This window comes from Tupaia chinensis, unplaced genomic scaffold, assembly GCF_000334495.1.
Source record: "Tupaia chinensis unplaced genomic scaffold, TupChi_1.0 Scaffold000529_1, whole genome shotgun sequence".
Classification (NCBI taxonomy): domain Eukaryota; kingdom Metazoa; phylum Chordata; class Mammalia; order Scandentia; family Tupaiidae; genus Tupaia; species Tupaia belangeri.
Window position 1 is genome coordinate 892,026 of NW_006160042.1, and position 25,664 is coordinate 917,689.

The following is a 25,664-nucleotide window of genomic DNA, read 5'->3' on the forward strand; positions in this document are numbered from 1 at the left end:
CAAGAACCCCTTGTCTTTTTGCAGATCCTGACCAGATCACCAGCCACTGAGGCCAGTGGAATTTCCCTAGGTCTTATTACAGCCAAGAGAGCATTGTGCTTCTCAGATTCTCCTTGGGAAAAAATAATTCTGCTGTGAAGATGAAAATAAAAAAGGAGTGAAAACACTGGAAAACTATTTTCCCTCCTATTTATTTCCCTTGTTGACTGCCAACTTAGAGTGCCAAGAAGAGGTGTGATGACAACTATGGAGGCCCCAGATCTCTCTCTCTGTAGGCTTCTGTAAGGGCATGGAAGCAGTAGAGGAATCTCCCACTTTCTTGGCAGGGACCCTATTTAAAGAGACATAAAGAGCACAGAGATTCCTGGTACCCCTGTTGAGACTGCCAAGTGGGGATTGCAGAAAATCCCTGCCTTCCCCAGGGGACTGCCCTAGTTTCTCTTTTTACTGGCTCCATAGGGTGGCTGTCATTTGGATAAAAGATGCTCAGAAATGGCTACTGAGACTCATAGAGGGCTGGTTACATTTTCAATGTGTGTCATGCTAATAGGGTGGGCCAATGGGAGGGAAGTCCTGAAATAAGGAAAGAAAACAGTGGAGAAACTTATGTTTTCTTACTTTCCTCTCTACCTGCCTAGCAGAGGGACTGAGTCTTACTGTCTTGGTGTTACTGTCAGACTAAATGAACAGGCATGAAAGGTCAAGACTGGGGAGGATGAAGGCTCAGAAGAAAGCTCAGCCTCTCCCCCAACTGCCCATCTCTGGGCCCCTCTGCTGATATCTGGATGCTATTGGTAGGAAGAAAGAAGGATGGGAGTAGACAGATGGAGGGAACGACTGGAATACCATTTAGGAAAGAATGGTCATCCCAGGTTGTTGGAGCGGCTACATTTGTATCCACTGTGTGGCTCTGACATTAATATTCTCTCTTCTCCATCTCCAAAATGTATTTATTTTGTGAAAGGGGTGTTCATAAATTAGAAATTCTATGCAATCAGTCCTCAATGGTGAGACTTTCAGAAAGGAGGGAGGAAATGATATGTGTAATTTGTCTTAATAAAATCTGTTTCTACATCTGTCTCTCTTTTGTGTCCCTTTCATGCTGTGACTATAAGAGAGGGTGCTAGAAATGGTGAGAGAGACGGGTACTCAGATCCTGCCTACCAACCAGTCAGTAATGCAAAGACCTTTTGAGGCAGACATGCACAGGTTAAAATTTCAGCTGCTGCTTTTCATCCAAACTCTAGCAAGCTACTGGGTCGTCGGAAAGTCATAATGTAGTTTTTATTTGAAAAAACACTTCATGATTTTCCCAACGGCCCAATACTTAACCACTGAGTCTTAGTTTCCTTACCTGTAAATCAGGCTTAGTAATATCTACTTCATAACGGCTATTAAATGAGATTGTTTATAAAGAGTTCATGGCACAGCCTGGTAGCAAACTGCACTGCAGTGCTGGAAGCCACATGGCTGACCATGGGTTTGGATCCCTGGGTCAGCTTGAAAACACATGTGCTTGCAGCTGGGATCCTAAAGAGCTGGGGAAAGGAACTGTGGCATGACGAGACCCTTCAGGGCTGTTTCACTCTCTATTTCTCTCTTATGTGTAAACATGCATTATCTATCATGAATAAAACAAACTCGAAACAGTTCAGCAGAGTGCTTCAGACATAACAAGCTGTCATTTAAGTGGTATTGTTGTTGTTACTATCTTTATTATTTTTGCTATTATTTTGAATATGTAGTATTTGAAAACCTGAGAAATTGAGGGATGATTCCCGAGCTTCCTTTCATGAAGTTCTGTCTCTCTGTCTCTCCAGCAAGTGCATACAGCCTACAGCAAAAATATCTCCCCCTCCCAAAAAAAAAAAAAAGAGTAGCTGAGGCTTTAGCAAAGTGGAGATTCCAAGGATAATGCTGTGAACTAAATAGATCTTAGTACCCCCATTTTACAGACATGGAAACTGAAGTCCAAGAAGATTCCTTGATGACCAGCGGATGGCATAATGATTAAGTTGCCAGACTCTCATGTAGTTGACTGCAGTTCAAGTCCCGAACTTGGCAACTTAAACTCACGCCAGGTGTGTGTGTATATGTGCCCAAAATCTTGAGAAGAGAATTGAGGAGAAGGGATTTCGGCATGGCTATCCCCTCTTCGGGGAGGGGTGATATCTCACTTTCTGTCTCTGCCTCTTTGGTGAGTGCATGTGCCCTAGAGTAAAATTCTCCCTCTAAAAAGTATAAATAAATAAAATGAATAAATAAGAAGATACCCTGACAGTGGGGCAGCTCCTCACTGACTTCTGTAATTGAGATCCATCTCTTTGGGAAAGGAGAAGAATTCTTGCCCTACACAAAAGTTCAAGAGACCACCCAGTCCTTCACCAACAAATGGATGCCATTTCTGAGAGACAGAAACAAAAGTTAGGAAAAACAAAGTGTTACCTTAACTACCAAGCAAATTTTTGTTGTTGTTATTGTTGTTTTTTTTTTCTATTCTTTTCTTTTTTTTAAGGTCTTTGCCACATGGCGGGTGTACTCACCAGAGAGAGACAGTGAAAGGGAAAGTGAGACATCACCTCCTGGGGAGGATGATCAAGCCCCTCTCCTGCTGGGTTTTTGGGCACGTACACACATGCGCCCATGTGAATTTCAAGTTGCCAGGTCCAGGACTCCAACCATGGTTGGCCATGTAGGAATCCACAACTACCATGCCACCTGCTGGTCCCTCTGGCAGTTTTATTTATCAGGGCAGTAAAGCTCTTTTAAAGGGGTCTTGCAAGGCTTGACCCATGGTATAATGGTTAAGGGAGCTGGATTCCACATGGCCAACCATGGTTTGAATCCTTGCTTTGTGACTTGAAAAATACTCCAGGCCTATGTACATGTGTGCCCCAAATCCCAACAGTACAGAGAAATGTAGAAGAGATTGTGGCATGACCACACCCCACTGGAGAGGAGGGTGCTTTCTATCTCTTTCTGGCAAGTACACCTGCCATCTGGTGGTTTTGCAAAGAGATCATAGAACACATCTTATGATACTGTTTTAAAGCTCAAGAGTAGACCTTGAGAACAGTGTAGAAGAGTAGTCCTTGGGAACAGCAGATGGTATAATGGTTATGTCACTGGACTTCCATGTACTTGACCATGGTTCAAATCCCAGATCCAGTGGCTTAAAACTCATGCTGGGCATATTTGTGTGCATACCCAAGATCCCAAGAGGAGAATGAAAGAGATGGGATTGTGATGTGGCCATCCCCTCCCCCCCTGTGGGTGTGATTTCTCACTTTTCTCTCTCTGTCTCAATGGCAAATGCAGGAGCTCTATGGCAAAAAATCTCTGTCTTAAAAAAGAAAAGAAAGAGAGAAAAAGAGTAGACCTGTCCAAGAAGAGTTCTTGGCCAGGGTTCCTCAGTATTCCCACTGGAAAAAGCATCTGGGACCCATTTTTCCCCCTAGAAAACAAACAGTCCATCTCATAGTTTTAGAAACACACTATTAACATTGAACAGTTTATACTACATCCAGGCTGCAATAGCCAGGAGGCTTATTTTACAGTGAGATTTCAACTTTATGGATCTATACTCTCATTTGCTCTTCTATTCCCCTGCCCTCTAGAGGTTCATCACTGAAGAGCACAAGCTGGTTGATAATACAGTGGGGACACCCAGGCTGTCACCCCCCTCAGGCCCTTTCCTGAATGTCCTTCCTCCAGTGCCAGATAAGACCAGAATTGCTACCTCTAGTATTTTTATTTCAATGTCTACAATGTGTAAGTGGTTAAATGCTAATAACACCCCTATGAAGAATCATAGTACAAATGAGTTCCAGATTTTTCCCTAATAGCAAATTTTGATAGCAGAGAGAACAGCCAAAGAACAAGGGCACTAGGCACCTTGCAGGTGTCTGGGAGGATTGCTTTCATGATGTGGAAATGAGGAAAGCAGTGAGGCTGGAGGGGCTGCCAAAGAGAAGTCTTAGTGTCTTTCCCATGTTTGAGTCCTCAGTTAATCCTGAAAGTCCTGCCATCAGTTTATGTATTGGCCTTGACAATGAACAGAATTTTCTCATGATAGATGCATGATATTAATAAAATAGGCTTGGTGGTTTTTCCTTGTTAGTAACCTGATGGCCATCAGAGATGGGTAGAGCCTATAATTGTTAACATTATTTCAACTGGAAAAGAGAAAATCTTTCATTCAACGGGACCAGCAGATAGCATAATGATTATGTCACTGGTTGATTGCAGTTCGAGTCTGGACCCAGTGGCTTAAAACTCATGCCACGTGCGTGTGCGTGCATGCCCAAAATTCAGAGAGAAGAATGGTGGAGAAAGGATTGCAGCCATCCCCTCGGGGGAGGGGGGGTGAGGAGACGGGGAGGTGTGGTTTCTCATTTTCTGTCTGTCTCTCTGGTAAGCGCATGTGCCCTACAGCAAAAATCTCTCTAAAAAAAACAACAACAACAAAAAAAAAACTTTCATTCAACAAATATTACTTGAACAGATATCTTTCTAATATTTTTCTGAATTATTTAATTTTATTGGTCATTATACTTCCCCTTAATTTGCTATAGGGCGTGTATGCCTACCAGAGACAGAGAGAGAGGGAAAGTGAGAAAGCAAGCTGCCAGATCCAGGATTCAAATCACAGTCAGCAATGTGGGAATCCACCACACCACCTTCTGGCCTCGCGAACAGAATGAAGCATTATGTTAGACTTTGGGAAGACGACTTTAGAGGGGCTCGCAGGTGGTGTGGTGGTTAGGGGTGCTTGACTCCCACCCCCACATGGCCGACCGTGGTTTGAGTCCCAGACCTGGAGGCTTGCTTTGTCATTTTCCCTCTCTCTCTCAGTCCCTTTCTGGTCAAATTAAAAATAAGTAAATAAAAAAATAAGGTTAAATAAAATAAATCTTTTTAAAAAAGATATATGACTTTATAAACCAAACATGGTTCCCATCTTCTAGAGCTTGCAGTCTAATGGGGGAAGGCACTAACACAAGTAGACAACATAATTTCAGATTGCGGTGTGTGCCATGAAGGAAAGAAATGGTTAATAAAGGTGGGAGGGACCCTCTTCAGGTAGGGTGACCTTCTGAGCAGGTCACATGGAAGCTGAGAAGCCAGTCACCAAGGAGCAGGGAAGAACCTAGGTGAGGAAATCCAAATACCTTCCAGGAACTGCCCTGCCCCCCACAAAAAAAACAGCTGTTCCTTATTTTGTTCTAGTCCAACATTTCTGAAAGACAGAATTCAAGCAGCACCTAAAACAATGCTGTTTGGTATCAACTGTTGCAAAACACACATACTTCTTTCTGCAAAAACCTCAAGGGACAGAAATCTTTTCACGTAGGAAGCGGAAAGAGCATATATAAAAGGTCTGAATTAGAACAAATAAATATCATACATTAAGTTCTAAAAAGCACTATTTGATGTTGCAACTGTTATTTCTACCAGCAATTTAAAAAACACTAATCTAGGCCTCTTCCCTGGGGTAGGGATGGGGAGGGTGGGTGGGGGTGCTTGAGGCAGAGAGAGCTGCAGGCCCCAGAGCGGAGTCCAGCCTGGTATATTCAAAGGGGCTGGGAAAGAGCCAAGAGGGCACGGCTCAGAGTCACCTTGGCATCAGAGAAGTCAAAACAGCAAGTACACAGAGAGGTGGAGTGTGGGGAAGGTGGAGGAGCACATTGGCTGGGAAGAGGCCACAGACATTGCGTAAGACGCCAGGCAGCAGGCACCGTCAGGGACACGTCTCAGCTGGCAGCAGGGCCGTAGCCCCTGATGTGGATTTGGAGCCAGATCTCCAGACTGAGGGGAAGAGAGATGTGAATAAAAGAGAGCTTGATCCTGGTAGCCAGGTTTCTAGGCAGGGCACCGGGACGGAGTCTTGGACAGAGGACCAGGTGAGGGCCAGAATCAGAATCACGAGGTGTAGATGAATAATGCTGTTGCCAGTAACGCGTGTGCTTTTTATAGATATGTCAAAGCCTAAGCCAAAGGAATGGCCAGCAGTGAGACTCCCAAGCACCTCATCACGCCATGATGGAGGGTGAGGAGCTGATTTTTGAATAGCACCTGTGCTACTCTGAAATCACAATTTGGCGCTGACCTCCCTCACTGACTGGTAGGGCAGCAGAGCCCTGGGAGGTCACAGCTTAGAAAAGAGACTCGGGACCAGCAGTTAGCATAATGGCTATGTTGCTGGACTCCCATGTAGTTGACCACAGTTCGAATTCTGGACCCGGTGGCTTAAACTCACGCTGGGCACGTGTGCGTGCATGCCCAAGATCCCGAGAGAAGGGATTGCGGTGTGGCCATCCCTCCGGGGGCAGGGGGGGGGGTAATTTCTTACTTTCTGTCTCTGTGTCTCTCTCTGGCTGCCTGGTGAGCGCACACGCCCTATAGCAAAAACCTCTCCAAAAAAAAAAAAAAGAGACTCAAGTCTCCTCTGTCCCTTCAACCTGCCTGAATTGTCCATTATGATGATTCATTATGGGAAGGGGCAGATTTACTAGCTAACAAAGGGTCCTCTGGAGAAAGTGAGAACCTGCCTGAAGCCTTCTGGGAGAGTCCATTGCCCTGGGCTCTGCCGGCTGGCCAAGGCTTCATCCCCTTAGGCAGCAACTGCTGTTCAGTCAAGGAAGGATCCAGAGGCAAGTGGGAAGTTATTTTATGCCTTCCTGGGACTTTTCTTTAAATGGGATGACATACAACCTGGAGGGGTTTAAACTTACAACTGATTGAGGTCAAACTGTACATTAGGAAACCAGTGTAAACACCTCTGTAGGGCCTAGTTAGCTGGGGAAAAGTTATAGTTTTAGAAACCCCATTATGTTTTGATGATAATGAAATGAATTTGCCATTGTTAAGTGCTTGTTTTGTAGGCACCGTGCTAAAAGATTTTATGAATTATCCTTTCACCCTTATAAGAGGTCTGCAAGATCATTTGAGCCTTCACTTTACAGATGAGGAAACAGGAACTTAGACAAGGGATTTGCACAGCTGTAGAGAGCAGAAATGGGGTTGAAAGCCTATCTGTCTATCTACATTATGCTTCTATTAGGTTCTTACCATATATGCTTTTTATATTACCATATAAAAAGGAAGATACAAAGTGATATGCATGCTCGGGGTGTCATGGGTAAAAAGGGCTATTTATATGAACTAAGACTCAAGAGGGAGCAACAGAAATGAGAGTAGTGGGACCCACCTGATGACTCCATGGGGATGCTTTAATTCTATTTTGTAAGCTATTTTTTTGAAGTTTGTTTCTTTCTTTTATGAGAGTGAGAGACAGAGAAGGGGGGAACCATCCTCCACAGGGTCCAGCCCTGAAGTCCCCACAGTCTTCCCAGCCAGCCAGAATCATGGGTGCAAGCTCTCGTATAGGTTGACTGGTGAACTGAACCTGTGACCTTCCTATGGATCCTGTATCACTTGGGCAGTGCATTACCTCTGTACCAAGCCAGCCCTTGTAAAACTATTTCAATGTTATCATGTTATTTTTGAAATTAACTAATTTTGAATATATTTATATTTGACCTTTGGGCTAAATTTGGTGTTCCCTTGGGATGGCTGCTGGGAGCTGCCTCTCTCCATTCCTGCAGTATTCATGCCTGGGAAAATTTTTCTTTGCATGGGCTCTGACTGCCACCCTTACATGGAATAAGATTAGCAGGAGGCACCCACCCCGGGGTCTAGGCTGTCGACTGTGACAGCAAATGGGGCAGCTGCAGCCTCTGGCAATGGCCAAGCACTGCAGTGAGTGTGGGAAGCATGGCCTTGCCCAGGAGATCTTGTACACCGTGAGTGTGGTGAGGGCGAGGAGGGCCCACTCCGTCAGGTCAGGGCCCTGGGCAGGCGCCATCCGAGAGGATGTCAGGGAGAGAGACCTACCCTCAGCTGCTCAGGATCTCACAGGGAAGGAGAATGATGCCATATTGCAAGGGGGCAGTGCTCAGTGTGTGCGGGGGTGGGGGTGTGGAGGGCACTGCAGGTTCTCAGAGCAAGGGGTGGACTCAGGCAGGAGGAAGGGCACAGAAAGAGCGTCACAGAGTCAGTGGCACTTGAAGTTGACCTTGAAGGAGGAATAAGGTTTTATCATGCTGAGAGGGGAAGACCTTCACGTGAGCAAAAAGCATAGATTAAAACAAACAAGTATACATACGTAAGCGGCAGGACAGAACCACACGGTATGCTGCGGGAGATGGGAGGAACCTGGAGGGGAACTGCAGGAGACGAGGCCAAGAGGTGGGACGTGCTCTCTCACAGGACGGGCGCCTGACTTGGATTCTGTAAATGGTAAGGAGCTGCGGAGTTTCTCTGGGCATCAGGAGTGGGATGATCAGGGTGACCAAAGGTGGCAACAGATGAGATGGATTGCAGAGGGATGATGGAGAGGCTGGGAGGCAAGGAACACAGGCAGAGCCTCCACTTCCGGCACTCCAGGGAGAAGAAAGTCAGGGATGCCTAAGGGTCTCTGTGACCACTTAGTCAATGAAAAGTATTCTATTCATTTAGCGACAAAAATAAGATACAGGCCCGCTCTGTGCCTCACCATGGGATTCAGGGCCTGGGGATTCAGAGAAACAGTCTGTGGAAGGAGGGTGATGACTGTGTGTTAGAGATAATGGGCATATTAGAGCCCTCTCACACGGTGTGTGTGGGCTTCTTCAGACCCTCTCAGCCTTAGCTACCTCTTGTTGCAATGCTGGAATATGGGTGGGCCGGCCAGTTTCACACAGGAGCAGCTCGACTTCATCTACACCCCCTAAAAGCACCAGGGCTCCCCCACTGACACAGCAGCAAGATCCTACTCAGGACCTGAGCCAGTGCATGAGCAGCCTAGAAGTGGGGTAATCAATGCACAAGGCATGCCTCTGAGCAGTGGGAGACAGGCCCTTTCTTCACCCCTAGCCTTACTGCCCGGGTGGCCCGGGACCTGGCTGAGAGGACTTCTCAAGGATGTAGGCCTCAGATCGAGCAACTTAGCAGTTCCAGCTTGACATGCCTGTCGGTCCTCCTTTCCCTCCCTGTCTCTCTCTCCCTGTTCCCCACTCTTATCCCTAGAAATGTACACCCTAATACAAGATGGGTCTTCGAACAGTTCATGGAAAATACATATTATGAAACAACTATGCATAGATTTCAAATTCCTTTCCACCATAAAAAACTCATACCTTAATTCCTTTTCTCCATAAACTTTTTGAAGTCCCCTCGTGTGTTAGCACATTGGCTCAGGCTCTGCTTCCCGGGGAACCCAGATGGAGCAGCGGTCTCTGTTTGAAATCTAGCTCTCCCCACGCTATCGTGCAACTGCAGAGCGTTCAGACCAAGCCCAGTGCTTCAAGGTTAGTAGCAATACTTCACTTCTAGAACAAGGATGTGTATGTAGGTAAAAACATTCTGACACTTGGTAATATTCCATCCAGCATTTAGAGAGGTTAGGGGCTCCCAGAGTTTCCTGTGCTCTAGTCTTGTCTGATACCTCTGTCTCCAAGATGCTGTGGTGGACAGTATTAAGGTCGCTCTCAGGCAGGCAGAAGATGTTCCCCCAAGGTCTACCAGTTGAACCAAATAGAGGCTATTCTTTCTTATTTCCCTGGACTCCACAGCATCTTCTCCTGCCTTGCTTTATCTACAAACAAGTTTTCAAAGGGCATTTCCTTCCTTTCCTTGCAGTGCTTGTGCATGGCGAAAGGGCACCAATGGAAACTTCCACTGAGCACAAAGGTGTGCCCTCTCCAACAGACACTGTGTGATCTACAGTGCTTTGTCCCACTGGGTCTGGGGGTCCTGCTTGGGAACTGCCCAAGCTTGTTGCTGCTACCAGGCTCCTATGTCCCCTCTCCGGGACATGCGCTTTCCCATCTCCCATCTCCTCTGACAAACTCTCAGTTTTGTTCAAATTTTCAATGGGCATGGAAATTTGAAAAGAAGTACTTTTCAAAGTACTTGGGAAAATCATGATGCATTTTTAATAGAAAAACAGAAAAATACGACAACCTAATAATTCTCTCCTCTCATGTTCACCAAGGACTTCACTCTCTTCCTTCTCACCCCTAAAATAGTTTCAAGATTTTAGGAAAATAAAAAAATGACTATACATATTCATACATACACATGCACACATGTGCACTCTCACACATGCATGTGCACACATGTTGGGGCCCCTATCTTAACATTTATAGCAGCCCTTAACCCAAAGAGTTTTCTGAAAGTGGGAGGGAGGCAGCCAAAGTGACAGCGGCCTTCCTCTCCACTTCTCCTGTCAGGGGAGCTGTGAGTGTGGAGGTGTTGAGTTCGGGACAGCCAGGGCACTTCAGCTGGTCAGAGAGCAGGATAGATGCCCTATCACAGTGGGGCCTGGCAGCTGTCACAGCATGGGTAGAGCTGCTCTGTGTGTCAGCCGAGCTTAAAGGGAAACACCTCCAGCTCTTCAAACAAGCGCTCTTTCTGCTTCCTTTCCCTGGCACCTACTTAGATCTCTCTGTTCTGAGCCCCTTTGCTTATTCCCTCCCCCCACTTCCCCTACCCTGCTGCTTATTCCTTCCAACACTTTCCCTCTACCTGCTGACTCTCCCTCCCACCCCGCAGAGCCCTGAGTCAGGGGCAGCTGGGTTTTGTACATATGACTTGTCTTTCCAACAAAACCCTGAGACATCAGAGTACACATGACGTTTCTTGTCGGTCACCCTCTGCCCCTAGCACATGAGTCATAGGATTTTAGAATTGGGAGGGGACGCCAGCAGTCAAATATAACTCTTATGTTCCAGGAAACTGAGCCCTGGGGAAATAAGAGTCCTAGAACCTTAGGGCCAAGCAGTCATCCAGCCTAAAGGTCTACCTCTGCTGCTACCTTTGCTGTGATCTCCCCACGACCTGCCAGTGGTCATCCAGCATCTTGTGAGCTTCTTCTCCGGCAAAGCAGCAGAGTGCTTGGTTCAGTTTAGTAGGCCTGGTGTCCTGATCTGAGGTCTGATTCTTGCTTTGCTTCCTACATAACCTCTTTGAGCTCCTATAAGAGAGTACATGTAGGGGCCAGAGGTGGTGTGGTGGTTAAAGCATGGACTCTCACATGGTCGACCATGGTTTGAGTCCTGGTCCTGGTGACTTATTTTTTCACTCTCTCTCTCTCTTTCATTCTCTCTTTCTCTGGTGAGTGCACACGCCCTATAGCAAATAAAATACTACTACTAATAATAAATAAAATTAAATAATTCTTTTTTTAAAGAAAGAGTATATGTAACTCATAAGTTGCTATGATCATTTAATATATGTACAGAACTTGGCATATTATTTAGTAACAAATGACTGCTTAACAAATGTTGGATCTTCTTAAGCCATTTTCCAGTACAGGCCAGACTATCTTCAGATAACTTTGTTAGAAACTTCTTAGTTTTCAAATCTTTGGGGATGGGGCCAGAGGTGGTATGGTGGTTAAGGTACTGGACTTCCACATGGCCGACTGCAGTTTGAGTCCTGGACCTGGTAGCTTGCTTTCTCAGTTTCCCTCTCTCTTTTACTCACTCTGTCCTACTCTGGTCAAAATTAAAAATAAATAAATAAAGTTAAATAAAATAATGCTTTAAATAATAATAAATATAATAAATAAATAATAAATAAAATTAAATAAATAGTCTAAAAAAAAAAGAACTGATTTTTAAAAAAATATCTTAGGAGTCTGGGGCCAGCTGGTGGGTTGGTGACTGAGGCTGCTGGATCCCACATGTCTGACCGTGTGGTTTCAGTCTTAGATCCAGCTGTCTAGAAGACTTGCCATATGTGCATGCCCAAAATCCTGATATGAGATACGGAGGAAAAGGGATGATGGCATGACTTTTCCCCGTAGAAGATCATTTCTCTCTCTGTTTCTCTCCTGTGGGCTCATGTGCCCTCTAGCAAAACTTTTTAAATCTTTAAGAGCTGGATGGTGGGAGTAGTGGCAAAATGCAGCACTCTACAAGGCTTACCTGCATGGGAGGGTTTGCAGTTTGTATCCAGAAGCCTCCCAAGTAAACTGGGCATGTATGTGCCCCAGACCTGGGGCTGGCTGACATTTACGAAGGAGTGGATTATGGAGTCAAGACCTTATCGGGGGTGCTTTCTCTCTTCTCTCTCACTCATGGGAATAAATAAATAAATAAGTTTAAAAATAAATCAATAAAATAGCATCTTTGTTCTGAGCATTTCCATCTTGTGTAAGTTACCTGAAGTTGGCCAGTGAGTTAGAGTTAGTGGCAGAGCTGAGGCCAGAACCCGGCTTTCTCCACAAGGATCTCTGAAATACTTGGCACATGAATGAAAAGGACAGCAGTCTACCATAATAAACTGCTGTTATCATAATTCCCACTTCAGAAACTGAGACAATGAAGTGATTTTCCCAAGGCCTCAGAGCTAGTTAGTGATAGACCCGCTTACAATCCCATGTCTCCTCCCTAGTCTGATGTGCTGTCCCACTATAGGTGTGATATTAATGAGATTCTCTCTGCTCTTTCTTTCTTAGCAGGCCAGAGAGAGAGGTATTTGTAGATGAAGACAGCAGCTTCTACAAGATTCCCTCCCATCTCCCCTGCACTCTTTCTCATGCCACAGGAGCAGGGTTAAAGGACAGTAACAGCTCTAGTTCTGACCTACAAATATATTGGAGCAATGAGATTGATCTTTTAGTTTTCTAGAATGTCTTTCATCAAAATTGCAAGCATAGGGACCAGCAGTTAGCATAATGGCTATGTCGCTGGACTCCCATGTAGTTGACCACAGTTCGAGTCCCGGACCCAGTGGCTTAAACTCACACCGGGCATGTGTGCGTGCGTGCCCAAGATCCCAAGAGGAGAATGGAGGAGAAGGGATTGCGGCATGGCCATCCCCCTTGGGGGGTGATTTCTCTCTTTCTGTCTCTCTGTCTCTCTCTGTCTGTCTGGCAAGCACACGCGCCCTATAACAAAAACCTCTCCGAAAAAAAAAAAAAAATTGCAAGCATGTTCCAAAGAGCCTGTCCTGTGGGGATGATGGTCCAAAGCATGGGGTGTTCCAGTGGGAGCATCCGGAGGAAACAAGGACAAGATGAGCAGCTTGAGCACCTGAAGGGATCACTGCAAGGCGGTTTGGAAAAGCGCTTCCTGGGCCAGCAGGTGCCATAACGGTTACATCACTGGATTCCCACATGTCCAACCCCAGTTTGAGTCCTGGACCTGGTGGCTTTAAAATCACTGGGTACATGTGTGTGCCCAAGATCTCAGGAGGAGAATGGAGGAGAATGGATTGCAGTGTGGCCAACCCCCCCCGGGGGGGGTGCAACCACCCCCCGGGGTGGGTGATTTCTCCCTTCCCTCTCACTGTCTCTGTCTTGGGCGAGCACACACATCCGAAGGCAAAAACCTCTTAAAAAAAAGAAAAAAAGAAAGAAAGAAAGAGAAAGAAAGAAAGAAGAAAGAAAGAGAAAAGAAGAAAAGAAAAAAGTATTTCCCAAAGTTCATGGCAAAAGGTAGATGGAGCACAGGCTGAACCTCATACTTTCATTTCATATCAGATATGGTAAGTAGAACACTTATTATTTATACATTTTATTTATTTATTTATTTATTTTTGCCATTAGTTATGTGCACTCACCAGAGAGAAACAGAAAGAAAGAAAGTGAGAAATCTTCCCCCAGAGGGATGGCCACATCACAATTCCTTCTCCTCCATTCTCCTTTCAGGATTTTGAGCATGCGTGCTCATGCACCTGGCATGATTTTTAAGGCACCAGGTCCAGAGTTTGAACCAGGATCAGCTATGTGGCAGTTCAGCATCCTAGCTGCTATACTACCTGCTGGCTTCAACTATTGTTATTATTATTATTATTATTATTATTATTATTATTAATTGCCAGAGAGTGCATGTACTCACCAGAGAAAGGAAGAGAGTGAGAGAAAGCATCCCCAGTGGTGCAACCCCTCCTCCTTCATTTCTTCATCCTGTTGAGATTTGGGTTATGCATGGGCACCTGGTGTGTTTTTAAGCTACTGGGTCCAGAATTTGAACTGTGGTTGACTATGTGTCATCTGACTCGCTTAACCATTAGGCCATGGAGTCAGTCCAATAAATGGAACATTTAAAAGTCCATTCATACAGGGGCCAGTACATGGTTATGTCACTGGACTCCCACATGGCCAACTGTAGTTCGAGTCCTGAATCCAGTGGCTTGAAACTCACACTGGGTGCATGTGCATGTGTACCCAAGATCTTTGGAGGAGAATGGAGAAGGGATTGCAGTGTGGCCATCCCCCCTGGGGGGGGTTATCTCTCACTTTCCCTTACTTTGTCTCTGTCTCTGTATCTCTCTCACTCTCTGGTGGGCGCATGTGCCCTAAGGCAAAAACCCCTTACAGAAAAAAACAAACAAACAAAAAAACCCACCCATATATAAAACACTACAAAGAGAAATCTTCATAGACCAGAAATATGGTTATCACTCTAAAAAAAGTGTATATATTATATATATGTGTGTATATGTATGTATGTATGTATGTATGTATGTCTATGCGTATATATATAGAGAGAGAACCCAAAGTCATAGGAATGGATTGGAACTTCTTGAGTTATGCAAGGAGGAAACACATGAACATCATCAAGGCCATAGATTCAACACCCAAGCAAGACTAGGGGCCACTGTTCTAGAGGGAAGTCCCATGACTGGCAAAGGGCCTGAACCAGAATCCCTGAGTAAGTGGACACCTTAAAAAGGAAGGTGGGGGGAAGCAGGTGGCACAGTGGTGAAGGTGCTGGACTCCCACATAGCCAACTGCGGTTCAAGTCCCAGACCTGGCAGCTTGCTTTCTCACTTTCTCTCCTCTCTCTCTGTCTATAACAAATTTTAATAAATAAATAATAATAATAAATAAATTAAATAAATAATTATTCAAAAAAAGATACAAAGAGAGAGAAGTAGGAACAGTTCTGTCCTTTTGCTTAGAATTGCTTGCAGAAACATGGGATCTACCCCGTGACTAAGGAAGAGAAGTCACCTGCTTAATCCTCAGGCATAAACCTTTATGCTCAGTTCAGATCTCAATATTTTACTTTCTCAGAGCCTGAGTCTTGAGCCAACCTCAAACAAATGATCTGCTTTGGTGTTATGCCTTGAAACTGCAAAACTGCTGCATAAGGAGGTCATTATAGTCCAGGGTGGTGAAGAGGTAATAAAAAACTGATTGTGAGGGGCCAGCAGTGGCAGAGTGGTTACACTGACTCCCACATGGCCAACTGGGGTTTTAGTCACAGACCCAGTGGCTTGAAAATCATGCTGGACACATGTGCATGTGTGTCCAAGATCACCTTCCCTGTGGAGGGTGATTTCTCACTTTCCTTCTCACTGTCTTTGTCTCTCTCTTTCTCAGGTGAGCATACATGCCCTATGGCAAAAACCTCTTAAAAAGTCAATTGTGGTGACAGTCATAAGTATGTGAATACTCTAAAAGCCAGAGTTACACACTTCAGTTGGGTGAATCGTATGGTACAGTAGTACCACACCTTATCCACAGTTTCACTTTTCTTTTGTTTTCTGAAAACTAGTTTTATTTTTAAAAGGGTTTAAATACATTACATAACATTTACACCAGGCGCATGTGTGTGCTTGCCCAAAATCCCAAGAGGAGAATAGAGGAGAAGGGATTGTGGTGTGGCCATCCCTGCCCAGGGCGGAGGATTTCTTGCTTTCTGTCTCTTTGTCTCTTTCTGTCTCTCTGGTGAGTGCATGTGCCCTATAGCAGAAATATCTCTAAAAAGATACATTATAGCTTTTTCACAATGAGTTTGCCACCAGAACACAGTTGTCAATGAAAACCACCGCTAAATCAAAGCCAAAATAGGAAAGGAGAAGACTCACATCAACGTCATTGTCATTGGACACGTAGATTCTGGCAAGTCCACCACTACTAGCCATCTGATCTACAAATGTGGTGGGATCCACAAAAGAACCATCAAAAACTTTGAGAAGGAGGCTCCTGAGATGGGAAAAGGCTCCTTCAAATATGCCTGGGTCTTGGATAAACTGAAAGCTGAACGTGAGTGTGGTATCACCACTGATATCTCCCTGTGGAAATTTGAGATGAGACCATATTATGTGACTGTCATCGATGCCCCAGGACACAGAGACTTAATCAAAAACATGATTACAGGCACATCTCAGGCTGCTATGCTGTCCTGATTGTGGCTGCTGGTGTTGGTGAATTTGAAGCTGGTATCTCCAAGAACGGGCAGACCCATGAGCATGCCCTTCTGGCTTATGCACCGGGTGTAAAACAACTAATTGTTGGTGTTAACAACATGGATTCTATGAGCCACCCTACAGTCAGAAAAGATACGAGGAAATTGTTAGCACCTACATTAAGAAAATTGGCTACAATCCCAACACAGTAGCATTTGTGCCAATTTCTGATTGGAATGGTGACAACATGTTGGAGCCAAGTGCTAATATGCCATGGTTCAAGGGATGGGAAGTCACCCATGAAGATGGCAATGCCAGTGGAACTGCACTGCTTGAAGCTCTGTATTGCATCCTGCCACCAACTCGTCCAACTGACAAGCCCTCACGTCTGCTCTCCAGCATGTGCACAAAATTGGTGGTATTGGCACTGTCCCTGTGGGCCGAGTGGAGACTCGTGTGCTCAAACCTGGTATGGTGGTCGCCTTTGCACCAGTCAATGTGACAACTAAAGTAAAGTCTGTTGAAATGCACCATGAAACTCTGAGTGAAGCTCTTCCTGGGGACAACATGGGTTTCAATGTCAAGAACGTGTCTGTCAAAGATGTTTGATGTGGCAATGTTGCTGGTGGCAGCAAAAATGACCCACCATTGGAAGCAGCTAGCTTCACTGCTCAGGTGATTATCCTGAACCATCCAGGCCAAATCAGTGCTGGCTCTGCCCCTGTACTGGATTGTCACACAGCTCACATTGCTTGCAAGTTTGCTGAGCTCAAGGAAAAGATTGATAGCTGTTCTGATAAAAAGCTGGGAGATGGTCCTAAATTTTTGAAATCTGGAAATGCTGCCATTGTTGATACGGTTCCTGGCAAGCCCATGTGTGTTGAGAGCTTCTATGTCCTTCTCTGGGTCATTTTGCTGTTCGTGACATGAGACAGGCAGTTGTGTGGGTGTCATCAAAATTGTGGACAAGAAGGCTGCTGGAGCTGGCAAGGTCACCAAGTCTGCCCAGAAAGCTCAGAAGGCTGAATGAATATCCCTAATTCCTGCCACCCCAGTCTTAATCAGTGATGGAAGAAAAGACACAGAACTGTTTGTCTCAATTGGCCATTTAAGTTTAATAGTAAAAGACTGGTTAATGATAACAATGCATTGTAAAACCTTCAGGAGACGAAAATGTTTTGTGGACCATTTTGGTTTTGTGTGTGTGTGTGTATGTGGCAGTTTTAAGTTATTAGTTTTTAAAATCAGTACTTTTTAATGGAAACAACTTGACCAAAAATCTGTCATAGAATTTAGAGACCCATTAAAACAAAGTTTAATGAGAAAAAATACTTTACATAACACTAAAACTGAAGGAGAAGGAAAAGCACAGTTTATTACTTCACATGGCATTGGGCAGTGGTTGCTAGTAAGCTGCCCGTAGACTGAAACGTGGTCCCTTGTCAAAAGTTTAACCATAACAGAAGGTTGGCCTCACAGTCTGGTGTTTGGACATCCTTTGGCCAAAACATATCTGGTCAAAAAGACCATGATGGCCAGTCAGATGTCCTGTCTTCTCATTAGAGGGAAGGTGGCCTCTCTAAGCTCTGTGCACCTGGTCAGGTTGAAGTCCTTCTTCAAGTGGTACAGCTGCCATTGCCAAGGCCCCAACCTCTCCTCTCAGATTCACAAATGGCTGTTCAGGTAATGACATTCTCTTAGGGCAGAGGACACTGCAGAGGGAGAGCCCAGGAGCTTCTGGTCAGACATAGCCGTCTGTGGTTTTGGGGCTCTGGACTTGGCTGAAACATCATGTTACTGCTCTGTTTCAGGCTAGACATGGCCAGGCGCCTCCTCTTGACCTCTGTTTAAATGAGGGACTTCAAGACTAGACAGCATGGCTCTTTTCAGTTTATTGCATGAAGGAGTTACACGGGTCTAAGTTAAAAGTGGACCCCAAATAGTTACATTATACAAGCTGGGAGGTTTTTAAACTTATAACAAGGGAAGAAGGGTAATTCTACTCACTGCAAGGAAATCCTCACTTACGCTTCAGTGAGTCACAAGCACTTAGAACCCATGAACCTTCAGCTGATCATCCTTAGCCAGCCCAGTCTCTGCGAGGGTCTGGCATCTGTTCTTGCGCTGGTCACCCTGTAACTGAATTATTTCTCCATGTTCTGGATGCTCAATGACAGGACCATTGTAAGCAAATTTCTTCTTAAACACCTTCCTTATCTTCTTTCTTTCTTTTTTTAAATTGATTATTTACTTATTTTGTATTCATTCACTGAACATCATCACAGCATACAAGATGCAGTTTCCCATCCAGAATACACTATATAGTGGCTTAGTCATACATGCTATCATCACAAATAATTTTCCATTTCTTGTTTTATATATATATTTCCCCACCACCACCCTTTCTCACCCTCAGCCATTTTCCACTCTCCTCCCATTCTATCTCTGGCATCTACAGTCACTTTCCATTCCTTTTTTTTCTCTCTCTCTCTCACATTTTATTGGTTAACAAAATATCTTAATTGATCTAAGTACTTTCAATAGCAAGTTCAGCTGATATATAAATATCTGTGAACAAATGTTCAACATTAGGCATGAAACTGTGAGTAGAATGAATATACTATAAAATAACACCTAGCTGAGGCTATATAGCTCACTGTGGTCATTAAATAGGTATTTTTAAATATATTTTTTAATTTGAAGAAAAGCAGTTTTAGCTTTAATAAATCAAAGTTTAAAAAGTGTTAAGAGAATTTTGCTTAAGACTTAAAGCCAGAAAGCAGGTTAGGATTCTGTTCAAATAGTACTTATCTGGATCTGTTGACAATTCAAGAGAAGACAAAAATCCTTATGTCTGGACTACAAAGCATAGAAAAAGATCAGTATTATTTTACTCAAAAGTCATAAAATTCTATTTCATCAGCTCAGCCTCATGTACTTAATCTAACTTCTGCTGTGGTCCAAGCTTTCCATTTAAATTCTGGAAGATAATATTCAATTCTGGACTTGTCTCTACTATTAAGCTAGATCTTTTCTTAGATTTTTTTTTAACTCTTATTTCTGTGTGTCCGAATTTAGTTTTCCTGATATAACACTCCCTTCAGAACTTCTTGGAGAACCAGTCTGGTGTTGGTAAATTCTTTCAGGTTTTGTTTATCTGAGAACATTCTTGTCTTCTCTTCCCATATGAAGGATAATCTTGCTGGGTATACTATTCTTGGTTGAAATTGTTTTTCACTCAACACTTTGAATATATTTTCCCATTCTTTCCTTGCTTGCATTGTTTCCAATGAGAGGTCTACTGTTAGCCTGATGGGATGTCCTTTGTAGGTAACTTGCCATTTCGCTCTTACCAGTCTGAGTATCTTGTCTTTGTGGTTTTGGTCAACCTGGCTATAATGTGTCTTGGAGAAGATCTTCTGGGGTTGATTCAATTTAGAGTCCTTTGTATTTCTTGGGTCTGGATCTTTGAATGCTTCTCTAGGCTTGAGAAGTTTTCTTGCAGGATTTCATGGGCTACATTATCAATACCTTTATTAGTCTCTTCACCTTCTGGGATATCAATTACCCAGATGTTTGGACATTTGATGGTATCTAGTATTTCTTGTATATTATTCTCATTTTTTGGAACTAGTTTCTCAGTCTTCGTGGTGGATTTTTCTAGGCCAGCAATTCTGTTTTCTACATCTGAGATTTTATCTTCAGTATGATCTAGTCTGCTTTTAATACTTTCAAGGGAGGTTTTGATTTGCTGTATTACAGCCTTCATCTCTAACCGTTTTGTTTGATTCTTTTTTATGATGTGTATTTCCTCTTTCAGATTGTGCAAGACCTTCTTCCTCACCTCCTGGAACTCCTTGGCTCTATTCTCCTGTCTCTCCTGGAGTTCATTGTCTCTCTTCTCTTGCATCTCTGTTAACTTTGTAAATATGAATATTCTAAAATCTTTATCAGACATTTCCATGAGTTCCATTATACTATCTGTGGATGAAAAGGAGTCATTCTTTTCCCCTGGGAGGAGATATTATATTGGTTTCTCATATTTCTTGTGCCTTTGCGGTGATTTCTAGTCATCCGATGGGTTATACACTTCTTCCTAATTTCTTGAAGTTCAGTCTGAGCAATCAAGGGAGTGCAAGAAGACGTGATCAGCAATCTCTTTGCCATTCTATTATCCCTTTGTGCTGCAGATTCAGTAGGTATTGAGGAATATGTTGACCTAATAGTATTTGGCTATTTGGCTATGGTTCCCTTAGATCCATCTAGACACTTGGTGCATGGAGATTTAGCAGCAAAGTGATGAGGTAAAAGAAAAAGAATAAGAAATCAGAGGAAGGGGGGGGGAGAAGTAGAAAGAAAAAGAAAAAAAAAAGAAAGAACAATCCCCAAAAAATTTTTATAGAGGAAAAATGAAAACTGCACAGCCTGTGAGTGCACCACATGAAAGCACTAGTTCTCAGCTCCAATGGAGGAGTCCTCTGCTAAAGGCCTGCCCCTTGCCTTTCCTAGAGGGGAGGGGGAAAGGGGATTATTAGCAAGATAAGGGGGGAATCTGAAAGCCAAAAAAATACTTTACCTTAAAAAACTAAAAAAAAAATAATAGTGACCAAAAAAAATGAGAAGACAGAGCGTGGCAGAAAGAGACACAGAAAGACAGAGAGAAGGATAAAGAGGCACCCTGCCACTCAAGACTGGGGACTGGAGGCTGAATTATCAGTAGACAATCTTCACTTCTCTCATTTCCTGGAAGCACTAGTTCTCAGCTGCAATGGAGGAGTCCCCCTTACTTTCTTTTTATTGTAATCATTAGACATCCCCTAGACAGAAGTAAGGGCCTTCTTGTCTTTTTTCTGTTGAATTCGTATATGAATATAATCCTCAGTGCTAGCAGGAAGCAGGTCATCACCCTTACTTGCATCAGCAAAGGGGTTGAAAGAGTGGCAATACGATTCTTCTTTCCTGTTTCCCAGTTGAAATGGTCTGGAAAGGCAGTGAGGGGACATGGAGCCTCAGGAAGCTAGGGGCTTAAGGAGTGAGGCTGCTGAATCACTACTTTTCATAACTAGCCACTTTCAACCATGGTCCAAAATTAGATGAATACAGTGCAATAAGATATTTAGAGAGTGGAGAAGAGAGAGAGATTAAGAGAGAGAGAGAGAGACCATAATTTTGTAACTTTTATTACAGTATATTGTTATAATTGTTCTACTTTATCAGTTATGATTGCTAATCTCCTACTGTGCCTAACTTACAAGTTAAACTTTATCACAGGTATGCGTGTATAGAAAAAAACATAGTACATATAATAGGGTTTGGTACAATTTGTGTTTTTGTGCATCACTGAGGGTCTCAGAATGTAATCTTTGCAGATAAGAAGGGACTAATGTATATGAATTATATATCAATAAAGCTATTTAAAAGTGTCATGAGGGGCCAGCAGGTGGCATGGTAGTTAAAGGTGTCTAGAATTCCACATGGTTGACCAGGGTTCAAGTCTTGGACCCAGTGGCATGAAACTCATGCCAGGTGCATGTGCATCTGTGCCCAAAATCCAAAGAGGAGAATGGAGAAGGGGGTTGCTGCATGGTCAGTCCCCCAAGGTGTGTGTGTGTGTGTGTGTGTGTGTGTGTGTGTGTGTGTGATTTTTAACTTTCCCTCTCTCTATATTTCTCTATCTCACTCCTCTCCAGAGAGCACATGTGCATTATGGCAAAAACCTAAAAAAAAGAAAAAAATGGGTCATGGAAGACAAAGCTTACAATTTTTTTTTTTTGAGAGGTTTTTGCTATAGTGCTATAGGGTACATGCACTCTCCAGAAAGACAGAGAGACAGAAAGCGAGAAATCACACACACACCCTCCCCAAGGGAGGATTGCCACACCACAATCCCTTCTTCTCTTTTCTCCTCTTGGGATCTTGGGCACGCATGCAAGCATGCCCGGCATGAGTTTAAGCCACCAGGTCTGGGACTCGAACTGCGGTCGACTACGTGGGAGTCCAGCGACATAGCCATTATGCTAACTGCTGGTCCCCAAGGTCACAATTCTTAAAGCATTTGAGCAAAGCCAGTGCTGGGAGTTATTATATTCAACAAAATGAAAGAGTCATAGCTGAGAAAATGGAAACAACATAATAATCTGGAAAAAAAACAAAAAACAAAAACAAAACAAAACTTTAGAATCCTTAAAGGAATAAAGGATGAAATAGTTTCCACAAAAGAAAAAGAGAATTTATAAAACAGGGACATGTAGCTCTGAAAAAACACAAGTTGACTTAAAAATTTAAAAAAATACAGCATTAAAAGTAAAACAATGGTCAAAATTATAGACTGGGCTGAATTGAAGAGAGAATTAGTCACCTGGAAAATGAAATTAATGAAATTTCTTAGGATTGCAACACAGTGAATTAAATGAATTAAAAGATAGAAAATTTGAAGAGGAAATTAAAAGACAGAGAGGTACTCCAAAATAGTCCAATAAGACTTTCAGGATAGAATAAAGGGAATGGAAAGACACAGTAGTCGAAGATAGAATGGTGGAAATATTTCTTGAATTGAAGGAAGAAATGAGTATTCAACTGTATAAAGCATATGAAGCATTTTAAATATGATATGATGAATTTTCTTTTAAAAAATCATTTATTTGGAGAAGGAAAGTCAGACAGAAGCTTCCGGGTCTGGGACTTGAGCCACAGTTAGTCATGTGTGAGTTCAGCACCTTAGCCAACATGCCACCCAAAATACATGGCCCAAAATATGATAAATTTTCAAACTTCATGTTATAGAGGAACAGCAAAGCATTAAAAAAATAAAATTTGTTAAAGTTATGGAAGAGATAATATAACTGCAAAAGAATTACAGATTTCTCATCAGAAACAACAAAAATTTTTCAGTATAATATAGAGCAAGAAAGTCACAGATTTACGGAAATAGGAAAATTGAAATGTACTGATCACAGGAAACCTCCCCACTCACTCCCTAATTTTGTTTCTCAAGAAAGCTGTAAGATACTCTCTTTACTGTAATGTTGAGAAAGGCATACCTTTTAGATTAAAATATGGCATGGCTCTTGAAAATTGATGCAATTCTATAGCAAGATGGAAAAAGCCATTTTTTCCAGGTGAAAGCTACTTGATTATGGTGTTCTTTATTATTGTTACAGAAATAAAGGCATTTCCCAGATGAATAGTTGCATGGTAAGTACTAGGGTATATGTTTACTCTGCAAGACCATTTTTGGAACAGAACCTTCAAATGTAGCCTCCACCTTGGTTTATGATCTAATTCACTACCATTCTTCAAGACCTATCTGTCTTCTACATGAAGTAGTGGGCTTCGCCTTTTTCCCTCTTTCAAGGCTTTGATGGTGGTTCTAATCTCTGTGATTCCACCATAAATGGGGCATTGTTTTGGTCTACCATTTTGGTAGAGCAGCTCCAAGGTTTCCATTTTCTTCATACCATGATGGCCCTCACTCTATAGGTCAAGAAGAAACACTAAGATTCTGTAGTTTCTGAATATTCTTATTACCAACATACACGTAGGAATTGTAGAGAAAAAACATGGGATATGTTTATAGACCTACTGAGACTTCTATGATATGTATTTAGCCCCAAACTCCATGTATATACTTATTATCTTGGTCAGGTAGAAAGCCTGAGCTAACGTCACCTACCCTGATATTCTTGAGAGAAAAATGTCTCTATGACAAGTCACTACCCAACTGCTGTATTAGAGTGGCTGTCTAGGTCCTCAAGGTTTAGCTTGGAGTCAGAGTTCAATAATCTCTGAAAAGGTCTGCTTATTTCCCCTTCCCTAATGCAAAGCTCCTTGGGAAATGGTTATAGGAGGGCCCCCATGGAGAAGGATAGAACGATTTATAGTACATACTCTTGACAGTATCTCAGAGTTCTAAAATTTTTAATCTTTTTTTCACTAAAGGAGTTCTAGGTCCTTGAATTAATTTGAGTCTGGATTCTCTACTCTGGTAACTCAAATCAGGCTTCTATTTGCCATACCTGGAGTTGCTTTGGTTATACAGATCAAGGAAGAATTTACTGAGCTGCTCCTCTATGTGGTTTCCAGGGCCTCGTACTCAGCTTAACCCTTCCAATGATCCCTGTGGGTCAGACTTGCCGATTACCTCTCTGGCTCTGAGGCCCATGGTGATAACCACACTCACTCAGCCTCTGATAGCTTCTGTTGCTACTGTGCCTCTTCTATTCCAGGATCCAATTGTGTCCTTTGAAATCAGGGAGCCCATTTCAATTGCAGGATCACCCACTTTCATTTCTAAGAGAACCTGGTTTACAGATGGATCTGTACGATATGCTGGCACCAGCCTCAAGCGAACTGCTGTTACAGCTCTACTTAAAGGTGGCCCTGAAAGACTGTAGAGAGGGGAAATCCTTCCATTGTGCAGAGCTTCGAGCGGTACTTGGTCATGGTGCACTTTGTTCGAAAGAAGAAATGACCCAATATCTGAATCGAAGCCAATTCATGGACAATGGCTAATGGGTTGAAGAAGCAGGGAAAAAGGTGTTTGGAAGGAATAAGATTAAGGGAATTGTAACAAAGAACTTTGGGGAAAAGGCACAATGGGGTCTTCAAAAAGTTCATCAAAAACTCTTACTATGAAAAAAACTATGCATGGGTTAAAAAGAAATACCCTTTATTATAGAAGGGGCAACAAGTTGGTTCTCGTTGGAGTAGATATTTACCAAGATATGACTTTTCCATCTCTGCCTACCATGCTCTAACAAGAGCATCACTTAGGCTGAGCAAATGCCTGATTCATTTTCATTGACTCTTACGTGTAACTTCTTTTTTTTTGAGAGAGATTTTTGCTACAGGGTGCATGCACTTGCCAAAGAGACAGAAAGCAAGAAACTATGCCCCTGGGGGTATGGTCACACTGCAATCTTGTCTCTTCCAGTAATCTCTCAGGATTTTAGACATGCATGCGCACACACCCATCAAGAGTTTTAAGACACCAGATCCAGGACTTGAACTGTGGTCAGCTACATGAGAGTTAGTGATGCAACCATTATGCCATCTGCTGGTCCAATGTGTAATTGTTTCTAACATTATGGTAACAACCACAAAAAGTCAGTGAAATTTTATTTCTCATTCATGTAATTGTCCTTGTACATGTTTTTGATAGGCAAGTTGCTGCATTCTTTCGCATAGTGTTTAGGCCTCACTAGCTTCTTAAAAATTCCAGCCTGAGACTTATACTCATATTCCATTGGTGAGAGCTAGCTACATCACAACAAGAGATCTTGGGAGATATAATCTGTCCCAATGTCAGCTCCATAATATATGAATACTTGGTGGACAGCTAACCAGGCAGGTAGATTGGTCACCAATTATCAGTGCATACCTTTTCCCCTACAAGTATACATTTAGATCACACAAACACAGAAATAACAAATCTCAACCAATCACCAGATCCAGTTCAAAGTCTATGATCTCTGGGA

At 43.1% G+C, this 25,664-nt stretch overlaps 2 pseudogenes; one reads left to right on the forward strand and one right to left on the reverse strand.

The window, feature by feature from the left end:
• The first annotated feature begins 13,022 nt into the window (after positions 1-13,022).
• On the forward strand, positions 13,023-17,218 carry LOC102475567 (elongation factor 1-alpha 1 pseudogene; annotated as a pseudogene).
• Positions 17,219-18,237: 1,019 nt separating this feature from the next.
• Positions 18,238-25,433, reverse strand: LOC102475965 (eukaryotic translation initiation factor 1 pseudogene; annotated as a pseudogene).
• Positions 25,434-25,664: the final 231 nt, after the last annotated feature.